Source organism: Schistocerca cancellata, chromosome 1 (assembly GCF_023864275.1).
Source record: "Schistocerca cancellata isolate TAMUIC-IGC-003103 chromosome 1, iqSchCanc2.1, whole genome shotgun sequence".
Classification (NCBI taxonomy): Eukaryota; Metazoa; Arthropoda; class Insecta; order Orthoptera; family Acrididae; genus Schistocerca; species Schistocerca cancellata.
Window position 1 is genome coordinate 975,124,948 of NC_064626.1, and position 14,979 is coordinate 975,139,926.

Below are 14,979 nucleotides of genomic sequence, written 5' to 3' on the forward strand. Positions count from 1 at the left end.
CTCTGCAGGCCTGATGTAGCCACAGGAGCGTCTAGGGACTGGGCAGCGACAGCGACAGCGGCCGTGACTTCGTCGTGATGCCCGAGGCGTGGTGCCGCGCCGCCTCAGATTGTGCGTACGGTGAGTGTGTGCGCTACACGCGCCTCCGCCGCCTCCGACGCCCCCGCCGCCTCCTCCGCCCACGCGCACGCCCGCGACATGGCGGCTGCCGACGCGCCGGGAATACGTAATGGCCAGCCCCGCTGCTGCAGACGTGCAGCGCCCAGCGCTATAGCACGAGGCATTGCCATTACTGTTGCTGGGCAATGGGCCCACTCTTTCTAACATTGTTTAGTGTCCGTCGCCCTGACACCATAGACGATTCATTTGTTTGTCGTGTGTCATGCGTGACAAAATGCCAGCACAAATATTGAAGCGTTCCGTTGGTGTCGACTTGGGATCTTCCGTGGAGTCGCGAGAAGGCCGATCACGGCCGCAACCAGAATCCGCAATTCTCTTACAAGGAAACATCACCAACTTGTCCTCATATTTTAAGGAGAAAAAAGTACGCCACCGTATATATCAGGCTCAGCAATGGATTCCGCGATAGAATTTGGGCCGTAATTCTGACAATAAGTATTTATGACCTTCTGAAAGTACAGCCTTTAAACTTACGCGCGCACATTTTGTAATTCAGCCGTTCCGCTTCACCGGAGCCGCAGACGATCCGAGAGCGAATTACTGTAAAATGGAGTGAGTAAAAGGTTTGTGAAATCCTATTTTGAAATTGGTAACACACTTTGTTCATTGTGTCAATGTGAGCAGTTTCTAACCCGAAGCTGGCGCACGAGGTTTCATTACTTTGAACGTTTTTACGTTGATATTCAGAGATATGTAAATGAATGAAACGAATGAGTGTGCCATTAAAGAGGTAACGTATCGCTGTTAAATTATTAACACAGCTCTTGAGTGTTACTGTCTTTGGATTTTAAGGCTGACACTGTTAATGCGAAGTACATTTGCAGGAGATGTGCTATTCTTCAGTGTGACTGCCATAATTAAATTATAAATAGATAATAATTCTTCCGTTGCTTAGTTTATTTTTTCGATTTCGACGGATATTCATAATCCACAATGATAATACGTAAATATTATTAATATACACTCCTGGAAATGGAAAAAGAACACATTGACACCGGTGTGTCAGACCCACCATACTTGCTCCGGACACTGCGAGAGGGCTGTACAAGCAATGATCACACGCACGGCACAGCGGACATACCAGGAACCGCGGTGTTGGCCGTCGAATGGCGCTAGCTGCGCAGCATTTGTGCACCGCCGCCGTCAGTGTCAGCCAGTTTGCCGTGGCATACGGAGCTCCATCGCAGTCTTTAACACTGGTAGCATGCCGCGACAGCGTGGACGTGAACCGTATGTGCAGTTGACGGACTTTGAGCGAGGGCGTATAGTGGGCATGCGGGAGGCCGGGTGGACGTACCGCCGAATTGCTCAACACGTGGGGCGTGAGGTCTCCACAGTACATCGATGTTATCGCCAGTGGTCGGCCGAAGGTGCACGTGCCCGTCGACCTGGGACCGGACCGCAGCGACGCACGGATGCACGCCAAGACCGTAGGATCCTACGCAGTGCCGTAGGGGACCGCACCGCCACTTCCCAGCAAATTAGGGACACTGTTGCTCCTGGGGTATCGGCGAGGACCATTCTCAACCGTCTCCATGAAGCTGGGCTACGGTCCCGCACACCGTTAGGCCGTCTTCCGCTCACGCCCCAACATCGTGCAGCCCGCCTCCTGTGGTGTCGCGACAGGCGTGAATGGAGGGACGAATGGAGACGTGTCGTCTTCAGCGATGAGAGTCGCTTCTGCCTTGGTGCCAATGATGGTCGTATGCGTGTTTGGCGCCGTGAAGGTGAGCGCCACAATCAGGATTGCATACGACCGAGGCACACAGGGCCAACACCCGGCATCATGGTGTGGGGAGCGATCTCCTACACTGGCCGTACACCACTGGTGATCGTCGAGGGGACACTGAATAGTGCACGGTACATCCAAACCGTCATCGAACCCATCGTTCTACCATTCCTAGACCGGCAAGGGAACTTGCTGTTCCAACAGGACAATGCGCGTCCGCATGTATCCCGTGCCACCCAACGTGCTCTAGAAGGTGTAAGTCAACTACTCTGGCCAGCAAGATCTCCGGATCTGTCCCCCATTGAGCATGTTTGGGACTGGATGAAGCGTCGTCTCACGCGGTCTGCACGTCCAGCACGAACGCTGGTCTAACTGAGGCGCCAGGTGGAAATGGCATGGCAAGCCGTTCCACAGGACTACATCCAGCATCTCTACGATCGTCTCCATGGGAGAATAGCAGCCTGCATTGCTGCGAAAGGTGGATATACACTGTACTAGTGCCGACATTGTGCATGGTCTGTTGCCTGTGTCTATGTGCCTGTGGTTCTGTCAGTGTGATCATGTGATGTATCTGACCCCAGGAATGTGTCAATAAAGTTTCCCCTTCCTGGGACAATGAATTCACGGTGTTCTTATTTCAATTTCCAGGAGTGTAGTTTCGAAGAGAGATTGACGTATTGCTTGAGCCGTGCGTGGCTCATGTTCCCGCCATCATGCATTCTACACCTTGTTTTTAACGTACTTCCACCTCAATACGTTAATTTAAATTACTGGTGTCAATGAGTTGCTGCTTTGCCTGACCGTGAGCGGCGCTAGCGGCACGTTTTAATATATCCCCTCTCGTAGTATCTTTGCTCTACTGCTATTAGTTCCCGGTAGTTGTCTGCCCGGTAGTTGTCTAGCGAGTTCAGGCTGCCAGTCAGTTGGAACGCGTCTGGAGCGCAGTGTGGACATGCCAGTCGGGGAGATGCGATACTAGTGCAGTCGGGTTGGAGCAGCAGTGAGGTCTGCGTCGACATGGCTCGCCCGACCAATGCCGCCAAGCTTCACTTAAGCCGGGTCACGGTCTTGGTGGATCGTCGTTCGGTCTGTCGGTCGCCCTACCGGACGACCCGTTTGGGCTTGCCGATGGTTCATGAGCCGGCTGTGTATGTGTGTGCATCGACTCCCGATTTGTCTTCGCGCGTGCTTAGTTACTGTTGGGTATCGTTCAGGTCTTCGTGAAAGTGTTTGTCAGGTTGTCTGTGTTGTTGGCGCTATTTCCACTGACGACTATTTTAGATGCTGTCGGCATTCTGAGAGGAATCGGTCGGTTGCTGCAGACCAGGGAAGTTACATCCGCGCAGTCAGTCGGCTGGGTCCGCTGGCGGTCCCTGCGCAGCGTCGGAGCGTCTGTGGAGCTGTCAGATCGCTACGAGCTTCATGGTTCACCGACCCAGGACGTCAAAGTTGAGTAGTGGTTTCAAGTACCCAAGCCACGTCCATTCATGTTGTGTGGTTGGTTTCGGTGGTTCGCTGTTGGGGAGGTTTTCCTGTGAGCAACACTGAGTGTTGGTATTGCTAAAATTTAGCCGCCATGCCGTGGAATTAACTATATTGTTGACTACAATTCAAGTGCACCAACGGAATTTTCTGCCTTGTGGCCGTTAGTGTTCCGGTTACCTGCCCTGGCCACTAACGTAATTTCAGGCAGCGTCCTTTCCTCGCCTGTTGTCGCTACAACATGGTGTGTAGTGTTGGACAGCTTAATACATATTTCATTGTGGATAATCATGTTCGTAGCATTTTGTGTGCGTTCTCATGCAGCGATTGGTAGCAAGCAAGTCGTTTGTCAGTCGGTCCGTGACTGTCCCTTGGTTGGATTCCGACGGATCAAGTGTATTTAGGCTCACCACCTGTCTCACCTAAGTGAACGACGGCTATTTTAACCGCATTTTTATCTTATTAATTTTTATTATTTGTTGTTTGGAGGCCTTCAGCCATGAAAGAATTGCATTTTGAAACTCGTAGTTGTAAAGGTTCGGCTATGTGCCGCTTTGGTTGCAAATGTGTTATTAAATTACAATAAATCTCAATTATAATGTGAAACTGACCCCAACTTTATTTGGCCCTTCCCACAGTCCTAAGCATCTGTTCTACCCAGCTGGTTTAGCAGGCTTATTACTTACTACTTTATGCGTAAAAGAACATTATTTCTCGAACAACATTTAAAACGCGTTTGCAGATGTGTCTGCCTTCCCCCTCCTCTTCCCTAGCCTTCAACATCCTACGAATAGGAGAGCTCTGGTTGTCACCCCAGTGTACAGTACTTCATGAACGGCATTAAGACACTGAACTAGGGCGGAGAGAATGACAAAGAAACTGTCCTTGCTGAAAGTTGTATCTGCGTGCTGTCACAATTATGGCTCAAATTGTGTCGTGGTATCTATCGCTGGGGCTGCTATCTTGGATGAGTGCTTTCGTCTTCTTAACACTTGACTGAAGGCTGGTGATTACTCTTGTTAGTGTTGTGTGGCACGCGAGACATCTTACGCTACGTTTATCATCGCACATTTACTCGGAAACCCTTACTGTTGTATGCGGATTAATTCTCTGCAGTGCAACAGTATCAAATCATTGTAAATAAACATCACCGGCCCCGCTTTGACAGGCGATGCAAGGTTAAACTGGTCAGTACTTCCATAACATTAGAAAGCGTCCTGTGGCAGTCTAACGAGTTTGAGAGACGCTGTCAGGTTTGACCACTACATTGTAAAACGAACACAACGCTGCTTCTAGCTGGTTTCTAGCAACTCCCACAAATAATCTCCTGCCAAACAAAACAAGACAAGAGTTCAAATTCAAAAGGGGAATAAAACGCGCAAATCACCACATTCAAGTTTTCTCAAGAATGAATGGAATCTACAGCCTTCAATTACAACTCACCAATTCCACTTCTCTTAGTAAGTAAATCGTCACTTTTGTGAGACACCACCTTCAGCTAACCAATGTCTGCACACTCTTCTACATGGCCTCTTCTTCCTGAGTGTGTACACGCTGACTAAACTGCAGTACTCCCGTAGAAAACTGTTCGATAAGAAAAATCCCATGCCCGCGCGCGGGGACGCACTTACAAACTCCTTCAAAGCTTTTTTGATCACTCAGATTCACTCATTTCCGATTTAATACAGGCAGCTTTTAGAAAGACACCTCTGCCCAGAAGAGGGTATGACTCGTATGTAAATCAGCCTGGGCTGTCGGCCACCTTCTCGATTTCGCTCCCAGCCGCTCCACGGCTCAGTCGACGTACAAGTTTTCTGGGTATGGTACCACGTCATATAGTATGAAACTAATGCTGTAGGAAACCAACGTTTCGGCCACGGTTGCAGCGGTCTTCTTCTGGGTCTACTGAAATTATATTACCACTGCTTTAATTCCATGACTTCAGCCAATCTACCTGAGGAACAGAATGAAAGATTTCCCTTGGCTATTTCCTTCTCCAGCTAATACCACTTCCCAGAAATGTGCTGCCTACTTAGAGGATTTCCCAAAAATTATTTCAAAGTTGTGGAAAAAAAGCACCAGGATACGATAACTCATCTCTCACGTCCAAAATAGTCAAGAGGACGAGCTGGAGGGCACGACTAGAAATGATGCATTAGAACATATATGTATAAAACGAATACAAACGAAACGTGTGTGAGACTTGAACACAGAGTTCATACAAGAAACCCTCCCGCCGGAGGTTCGAGTCCTCCCCCGGGAATGGGTGTATGTTGTTTTTAGCATAAGTTAGTTTAAGTTAGTTTGAATATCTGTAAGTCTAGGGACTGATGACCTAAGCAGTTTGGTCCCTTAGATATTCACTGTGGTGTGCGTACTGTAAGACCTTCAGTACACACACCATCAGATTATTTGACTTGTCGCTCTAGCGAAGTAGGCGAGTGTCAGCAACATGTCTTGTGGTCTTATCGTGGAGTGTTTATCTTCTGCTTTAGATCAGACGATAGAAATGCCACTTGCACGCTTAGAGTAGCAGATTGACGGCGCCCAACTTGAAACAGAACTTGATTAATTTTCACACACATTTAGTAAAATAATAACAAGCATAAAAATTACTTAACTTGGTTCTGGATGCTATTTACAATTGACGATCTGGAGTTCCTTTGGTATTGGTACGTTAATCTTATTCTCGCATATATCTCCGATACTTGACAAAAGTGTCTACATATTTATCTTCATGGATATGTACAGGAATATGGTAATCTTATTCGGCGCAGACTGAAACTTGACTATAGACTGGTGCAGACAAATGCAGACTGACTAATCGGAGGTCTGTACACTTGTTATAATACCTCGCAGATTCATGTATCACTGCGCAAGTGTCATCCACAAGGAGAAATGATTCTACGTTTGCAGCAATCTCATTGGCTGCATTACATATTAATACGCGGATCGGCAGAAGCAAAATTTGGTCCGTCTCTATGGGAGCGCCATCTCGTAGTGCGGAAACGGACGAGCGCTGCGCCTGCGCTGTTGTGCTTAGCGGGGCGCGCTCTAGTGGGAACGTTGTGTACACGCTGACTATGCGGAACTATGTACACAACATTCACACACATTTGAACACACATACAACAAAGAGTAAGTAAATTCTGAAAGTTGGCGTCTAGCTTGCGAGTCTAAGTCAGAGTTGCCAACATGACCTTCCACTCCCTTCGATAATGTCAAAGCACATACTCACTGACAACATACATTATCTGAATACCCCTATGTAATTCGAAATTGACCACCAGACATCACCAGAGGCGGACCAGCCAATATAAAAGCAGGTGGAGAGTATTATGTTAGAATGTGTCAGTCGGGAGAGCTCACAGACGTCGATCTCAGACTTCTTAAGTAAGAAGTCCACCAGAGACATTTCCATCATGTGTACCACATCTCTCTGCGTAAAGTAAGTCTTACGGAGGCGTAAGAACGTTATCGAAATGTTTGCCAACCGTGTAACCGAGGCAGGATGTGGGTACCAGCCCAGCATTCGCCTAGTCGGATGTTTGAGACCTCCTAAAAACCACATGCAGTCTGAACCGCACAGCAGCCTTCGTTGTTATTCCGACGAACGGATTCGATCTGGGGCCGGAACGCCTCCAATATCCCTGTGAACGCGGCGTTCTAGCAGTGTGACTATCCCAGCAAGTCGGCAAATAGCTAAACTAGCGTGAGAAACCACCTGAACACCACATCCATGCTGGCCAATGCACCAACCCACAGTCGTTAATCGAACTGGGTCTGGCCCACGTCGCGGTCTCGCAAGCACGTACATTACGCCGTACAAGCAGGTCCTCTCCATCACATCCACGAAACCTGTCAGCACTATATTTTACTGCAGAGAAAGAGAATTTCTGGAAAAAAGTGAGCAGGCCAGTGTGGAAGCGTAAAAAAGCATGTGCTATATTCCACATTATTTGCCTACAAATAACAAAATATCGTTCAAATAACGTAGCAAATTCAGTCTTCAAACGCACAAACGGGCCTAAAATGTTGGAACTCAGGGATCTTAAACGCCTTTGTATGTTGCGCATGTTACAGGAAACAATCCAATATTTGGTAAATAAGAAGAGCGTGTGTAGTAATAGTTTATTTTTATTTCACTTTCCCAGGGATCAGTTTCGACAGAGACTAGCAGTCATCACCGAATCATCCGGAAATAATATCACTGTGTATGAATAGCACGCATATAACGTGAGCACACTCCACTTAGAAAACAAAGGCGCCACATTGGCTTGTCAAGTATGTAAAACAGATAAAGAAGACGTCCATAGCACCAACAGTGTGCCCTGGAGAGGAGCCGAGTTCGTCAATAATTTTATTTACTCTTTTCTACTTACTTGACAAGCCACTTGGAGATCTTTGTTTTATAATTGTAGTGTGTTCTCGTTAGGTTTGTGGGATTGATGCACAGTAATATTATTTCCAGAAGATCTGCAGCTGGACTCTGTCGAAACCGGTCACTGGGGAAACGAAACAAAAATATTACAACGTCAGATCTTGGCTGCCAAACATTAATAATGGTATTTATTAAACGTATATAACTAACGCTGAGTGCCTTGGTTGCTCTGCTCCTGCACTACGACAGACATAGGAAGATGCGGAAAAACAGATAACAGAATGTACCCCAAGACTCCTACTCTATAAAAATAGTAATCTGTGGTTTGCATTATATTCTGGTAGCGACATGACTTTGTTGATTTCCACACCATCGTAGTGACTTGGAGCAGTATAACAGCGATTATGACAACGGGATCGCGTTCATGAGCAGTGACGTTCAAACCTCCGCGTGTTGAATTTGAGTTTACCATATTTCTCAGTAAACTGATTACAGCGAATGCTGGAAATGATACCTCAGAGAGTGACACGGTGGACTTCTTTCCCTAACTATAACCGGGCCACGCTTGTAATCCGTCTTGTTACACTAAAATGGCGGCACCCAGCCAACGGAGAGTGATGACTGTGGTATTTGTTTGTATTCGAAGATACGTCGCCACACTCTGCACGATCCATGCAATCGCAACCCACTGTAGCGAGCGCTATAAAACCAATTCGAGGAGTACAAGCACCCATTCCACCAGGTTTCTATTAAATTGCCAGGAGCAACGAAGTTCGTAAGACTACTTTATTAGATAATTTAATAAACACCCGTGATTCTCTGTCTTGCTGGTACTCCTTTCTATTGCTAACATCAGTCACTGGACGATTTCACCCCAGCCATCCAATCGTGGGACCACCAATATTCTGTGCATATCCCTTTGTAGTGAATTGAGCTGCTGTGTTCAAATGCTTCAAATGGCTCTGAGCACTATGGGACTTAACTGCTGTGGTCATCAGTCCCCTAGAACTTAGAACTACTTAAACCTAACTAACCTAAGGAAATCACACACATCCATGCCAGAGGCAGGATTCGAACCAGCGACCGTAGCGATCTCGCTGTTCCAGACTGTAGTGCCTAGAACAGCTCGGCCACTCCTGCCGGCTGCTGTGTTCCAGATATACCAAACTGAAGTTCAATGTCTATCAAAAGGCACCAGCAAAAGAAAAAAAAGTGTGAAAACAACACAACCTTACGAGAGAATAACTGTTTGTAATTAAAAATTTTAAAGCCTTTTTTTAAACAAAATATTTTTATAAAACTGCACAGCAAATTTCTTTGTAACATGTTGCATGTAAAGCACGTAAAAATATTGCTCCATTCTCACAAATTTTTTGTGTTTGAAATTGTAAACCGATATCGCACAAGTCAAAACATTTGAACGGACGGAAGAGCTAAGACAGACCTCGTTATTTTGGGTCTGTGTTCTAAGGCAGGCTGTTGAAACACGAGTGACCGACGGTCTGATCAATATGTCGTTCATTCTCAGTAGAGTGTGGTAACCACCGTTCAGCCAACTCAAGTCAGAACATCGGCCGAGAGTGAATTCCGCGCACCGGCATGGGCAGCAGAAGCACTGAGGAACCGAGGTTATCGCCCAGAATTCGGCGATCGCGTCCCCCCACCACCATTCTACCCGACGCAGCGTGCGGCCGGGTAGTAAGGGAAGATTGGGGAGCGATAAGGTTATAAAGGAAGTACGATGTAGCAAAGACGCTCATTCTGCAGGTATCGTCTGAAGATAGCGGAAATCTCGCGTTTCGTAAACGGCCGCATCCGGCGGGATACCGTAGAGCAGTATAACACTTCAGAATTCTTTTGGCCATAGGAAATTGGTACGAACTGTTAAATGAAGGTAAAAGTAAATGTGCATTCTCAATGTACTTCATCAGAATGGGCTCTGCCTCCAATCAGCGGAAAAATATGACATGTCCTGTCTGTCAGCATGCCTCGTATGGCCATTTCAACTTTGCACCGTAAGTTCACCGTCGCTGTATGGCAAGAAGAGTAGTCAACAAGGAAAATTGCTCACCGAATGGGCATACGCCGCAGGGACCTCTTTCGAACATCTATTGGCTAGCGTCAGACAGAAAACAACCAAGATCTGGTTCAGACCAGTCGCTCATGGTCAACATCACCAGCTGACCACCACACACAATAATGCTTCGTAGATACACTCCTGGAAATGGAAAAAAGAACACATTGACACCGGTGTGTCAGACCCACCATACTTGCTCCGGACACTGCGAGAGGGCTGTACAAGCAATGATCACACGCACGGCACAGCGGACACACCAGGAACCGCGGTGTTGGCCGTCGAATGGCGCTAGCTGCGCAGCATTTGTGCACCGCCGCCGTCAGTGTCAGCCAGTTTGCCGTGGCATACGGAGCTCCATCGCAGTCTTTAACACTGGTAGCATGCCGCGACAGCGTGGACGTGAACCGTATGTGCATTTGACGGACTTTGAGCGAGAGCGTATAGTGGGCATGCGGGAGGCCGGGTGGACGTACCGCCGAATTGCTCAACACGTGGGGCGTGAGGTCTCCACAGTACATCGATGTTGTCGCCAGTGGTCGGCGGAAGGTGCACGTGCCCGTCGACCTGGGACCGGACCGCAGCGACGCACGGATGTACGCCAAGACCGTAGGATCCTACGCAGTACCGTAGGGGACCGCACCGCCACTTCCCAGCAAATTAGGGACACTGTTGCTCCTGGGGTATCGGCGAGGACCATTCGCAACCGTCTCCATGAAGCTGGGCTACGGTCCCGCACACCGTCAGGCCGTCTTCCGCTCACGCCCCAACATCGTGCAGCCCGCCTCCAGTGGTGTCGCGACAGGCGTGAATGGAGGGACGAATGGAGACGTGTCGTCTTCAGCGATGAGAGTCGCTTCTGCCTTGGTGCCAATGATGGTCGTATGCGTGTTTGGCGCCGTGCAGGTGAGCGCCACAATCAGGACTGCATACGACCGAGACACACAGGGCCAACACCCGGCATCATGGTGTGGGGAGCGATCTCCTACACTGGCCGTACACCACTGGTGATCGTCGAGGGGACACTGAATAGTGCACGGTACATCCAAACCGTCATCGAACCCATCGTTCTACCATTCCTAGACCGGCAAGGGAACTTGCTGTTCCAACAGGACAATGCACGTCCGCATGTATCCCGTGCCACCCAACGTGCTCTAGAAGGTGTAAGTCAACTACCCTGGCCAGCAAGATCTCCGGATCTGTCCCCCATTGAGCATGTTTGGGACTGGATGAAACGTCGTCTCACGCGGTTTGCACGTCCAGCACGAACGCTGGTCCAACTGAGGCGCCAGGTGGAAATGGCATGGCAAGCCGTTCCACAGGACTACATCCAGCATCTCTACGATCGTCTCCATGGGAGAATAGCAGCCTGCATTGCTGCGAAAGGTGGATATGCACTGTACTAGTGCCGACATTGTGCATGCTCTGTTGCCTGTGTCTATGTGCCTGTGGTTCTGTCAGTGTGATCATGTGATGTATCTGACCCCAGGAATGTGTCAATAAAGTTTCCCCTTCCTGGGACAATGAATTCACGGTGTTCTTATTTCAATTTCCAGGAGTGTACATCAAGGAGAATGTAAGGGAACAGTGCGACGCTTTTCGGAGGTATCTGAAAGAGCTCTTGCCCCAGATAGTTCGCAGTCGTCACCACACGATCAACACTGCTTCTAGGCGTCCCTTACGAGCAGTAGTATAAAGCCCCAGTACCATGAAGTTGCGCTATGACGAAGCGTGCAGTAGGTGACGAACGGAGTACGTAGAATTGAGCCTGGATCATCGGCATTGGGTTCTCTTCACAGATGAGTACGAGATTAGTCTGACAGCTGACGGTCGTCGTAGAAGAGTTTGTAGATGGGGAGTCTACGCCTCTGGCACATTGTCCTATAGTTCAGCACGGAGCTGAGTCGATCATATTTCGGAGTTCGTCTTTCAAGACGTCAAATAGGATGGGATGGCATACAGTACAGAGAATGCTTGAGACGAAGTTACACTTGCAGCGCCTCAACACAGGAACCGTACTCACACTCTTGTTAGTCTTGCACATTCCTCCTTGATTGGGTGGGACTAGCTTGAACTGCAACGCCTCAATCAATCTTGTGGACATCAAGTCAAGGAAGCCATAAGTAGGCAACAGTGGACAGGATGGAGCATCACGGCACTGAGTGCTAACCAGTAGCACAATTTGATTTAGCAGATGGACAAGAATGTGCACTGCCATGTGTAGATTGCCTTCATATTGGTGTTTTCCCTATTTTTATTTAATCATAAAGTTTTTTTTAACTTTCATAAACTTCGTCTTTAATTCCCCAATAACACTGAATCTCATCCTACACATGCTTGCAGATTTGCGGGGTAACGCGAAGCATTTTTAACACTGAGGACTGGGCGACTAGGGTGTAGTTCGCCTGGCTGATACTGTACGTTTTCATAGGTCTTCTGAATTTCGTGTAGCAAGTTCATATACACAAAACTTAATTCAATTTATTGCATTTGAAAAAGGATTTTTTTGTTATGAAATACTGCAATGAAACATAGACCTACGTTAGTGACCATTTTTTAATGTTGAATGAAACGTTTTGTTTTACGCAGCGATAAAAAGACTTTTTTTCTCCTAAGTGGAGGTTTAATTCTAAGTTTGTGGCATAAAAATGAAACTGCAGAAGAGAGGTTTTTTTATTGAAAATTACTTAGCTGCATTTGCCTTAATATGAATCATACGCTATATTCTTCACAGCAGTATCTGGTATTTTTTCTTTTCAGTTTGCTAGATCTTGCCTCTATTCGATATGCATAAACCTTAAATCTCCTTTCAGGTCATTTGGTCATTTCAATAGCTGGGATTAGTTTAAGAAAATGCCTTCCACTGAGTCTGTTTATAGCTGAATTGTTCTGAGTGGAAGTTGATTCAACCAGGCCTTCTTTCTTCGTCAAAGCCGCTTCCAATTCAGTATACAATGCATCAAGATGTTTGCTAATAGACCTCGAATTTTTTATAAGAAACATACAACTTTGTGATTATGATCTAAAAAATGCAAAAAAAACCTTTTTTCTTCCACTTTACTTGATTTCTCTCAACAAGGAAGTAGTTCATTGGCTGGTCGCCATGGCCGACATAACCTTTTTTTTTTTTTTTAACAATCAGATTTCATCTTCTCTATCGATCTAATTTTGCTCTGATATTACAGTAGATTTTTCTGTTTTATCATCAAAACAAAAACATTCCTAATGTCTTTCCATTTTACAAAAAGCAGTTGGTCTCTCCTGCAAAATGGAAATTCATTTCTTTCAGCGCCTGGACGATTATATCCTTGCTATTCTATTCCTTTGTACTCTTCAGAACTGTACTGTAAGGCCAGCTTCATAATTCTAAGCTTGCAGCAGACAACAATCGGTGCCCTTTGCACTGCATTTAACCTTGTGAGGCCTGTCACGTGGCAACAGGACGAAAGCGAACTCCGCAAAGCAGCTAACACACAATGTTAGCTGTATTCCTTACCCAACCAATAAGGGTGACAAGGGCTGTCTTTTTTGTGGGGTACAAGCGTCATACAGTACTTTTATATAAACACACTGAAGTCAAATGTTGAGATACACTTGGAAAGTTGAGAAATGTCTGGCTAAGTCCTACGTCGCTCGTCTCTTGGAGTAGAATCCGTGCGACATAGGGGCTATGTAACTTGTCTCCAAATTTTAATCAATTTCTGTCACTCTTTTGCAACAAATTCTGTATTTACAGAGGTCTGTGTCTATTTCAAAGAATACTGAACAATCTGTGGTGCCACTCCCTCAATAAATGTCGGCAGATCTCTATAATCAATAATGCCAAAGTAAAAGAAGTACGTGAGGCTAAAAATTAATTCAGGAAATTTAGTAATTAACTCATCAGCAAATTAGCGCATCAGTTTTATGCGTGATGCGAGGGCAGTAGAAAGATTATAATTGCATAATGATGATACTTTCGCTTTGATGAATAAGGGAAAGTTGTGTTTCACAAGCTTTCGCCTTGTCCCAAATATACAACCAAATAAACCAAAAACATCCATACCAAAAATATTAGGACCTGAACGTGACTGAACTATTGTGAAATGCACTGATGCAGTCATATTTCTCTATTTTGCTTGCAAAGTACATGTTCCAAGAATGGAGATACTTTCGCTGTTGTAGGCCTTGTGGTGCAGTAGTGACTTTTGCAGCTGAGGGTTTCCCAGTCGCTCGTAAGTATCTTGATTAATCAGTGTGACTGAAGCACCATATCTAACTGAAATTGAACATAATGACAACAGATCTGCAGAGAGATGAGCACTTTGCAGTTTCTCCTCTGAATGTGACTCTGTTCTGACCTGTGGACGACTGTCTTTGTCTGAATTACGATTGGCGAAACGTTTAGCCGTTTGTTTACTAGGGGAAAGCTGCTTAGAAGGGGGTAACAAGCTGGATCATTATTAGCACCTGTTGACAGACTGAGGGAAGCACGGCAAATGCAGATCAAGTGCATCTACAGACTTATCAACATTAGCACGGAAGACCGCAATGCAGACAATACACTGACATACCGTGATGCTATGAAGCATTACTAGTATTCAGAGACGGTCTAAGTGTATCGACATTCAAAATTATTTGTTTCTATTAAGAACATTGCTCTCATTGCACATAAATCAGCACGACAGAAGAATGTACAGCTGTTCAAAGTTATGTATATCTAAATTATTAAGTAGGCATGGCGTAAATAAGCTGATTATGCATCATCCTGTTTTTGGATGACTGACAGTGTTTATTGACCACTTCCGCTATCGACACATCATGCACAGACGTATTTTTCCCCATTTTCTGCAAGTCAGCACCTAGTTTCACTAAAAAGTGACCAATTAATGACAGGATAACAATATCCGTGAAAAACAAGGCTTCGTAGAAAATTTGAATGCCTTTACCCACATGCTACAGCAGTCCTCTCGCAAGGTGAAGTTGGCCGTTTGGAGACGCCAAAGCCTGGTGACTTAACATCCCAAAGTGATTCTTTATGAACTGCTGCTAAAGAGTTGTCCAAAAAGAGTAACCCCACGGGATCATCGTAAAGAAGTAACATGTGCTCCCGCGATAGGTAGACAGCCTGTGGACAACTTGGCCTAACACATT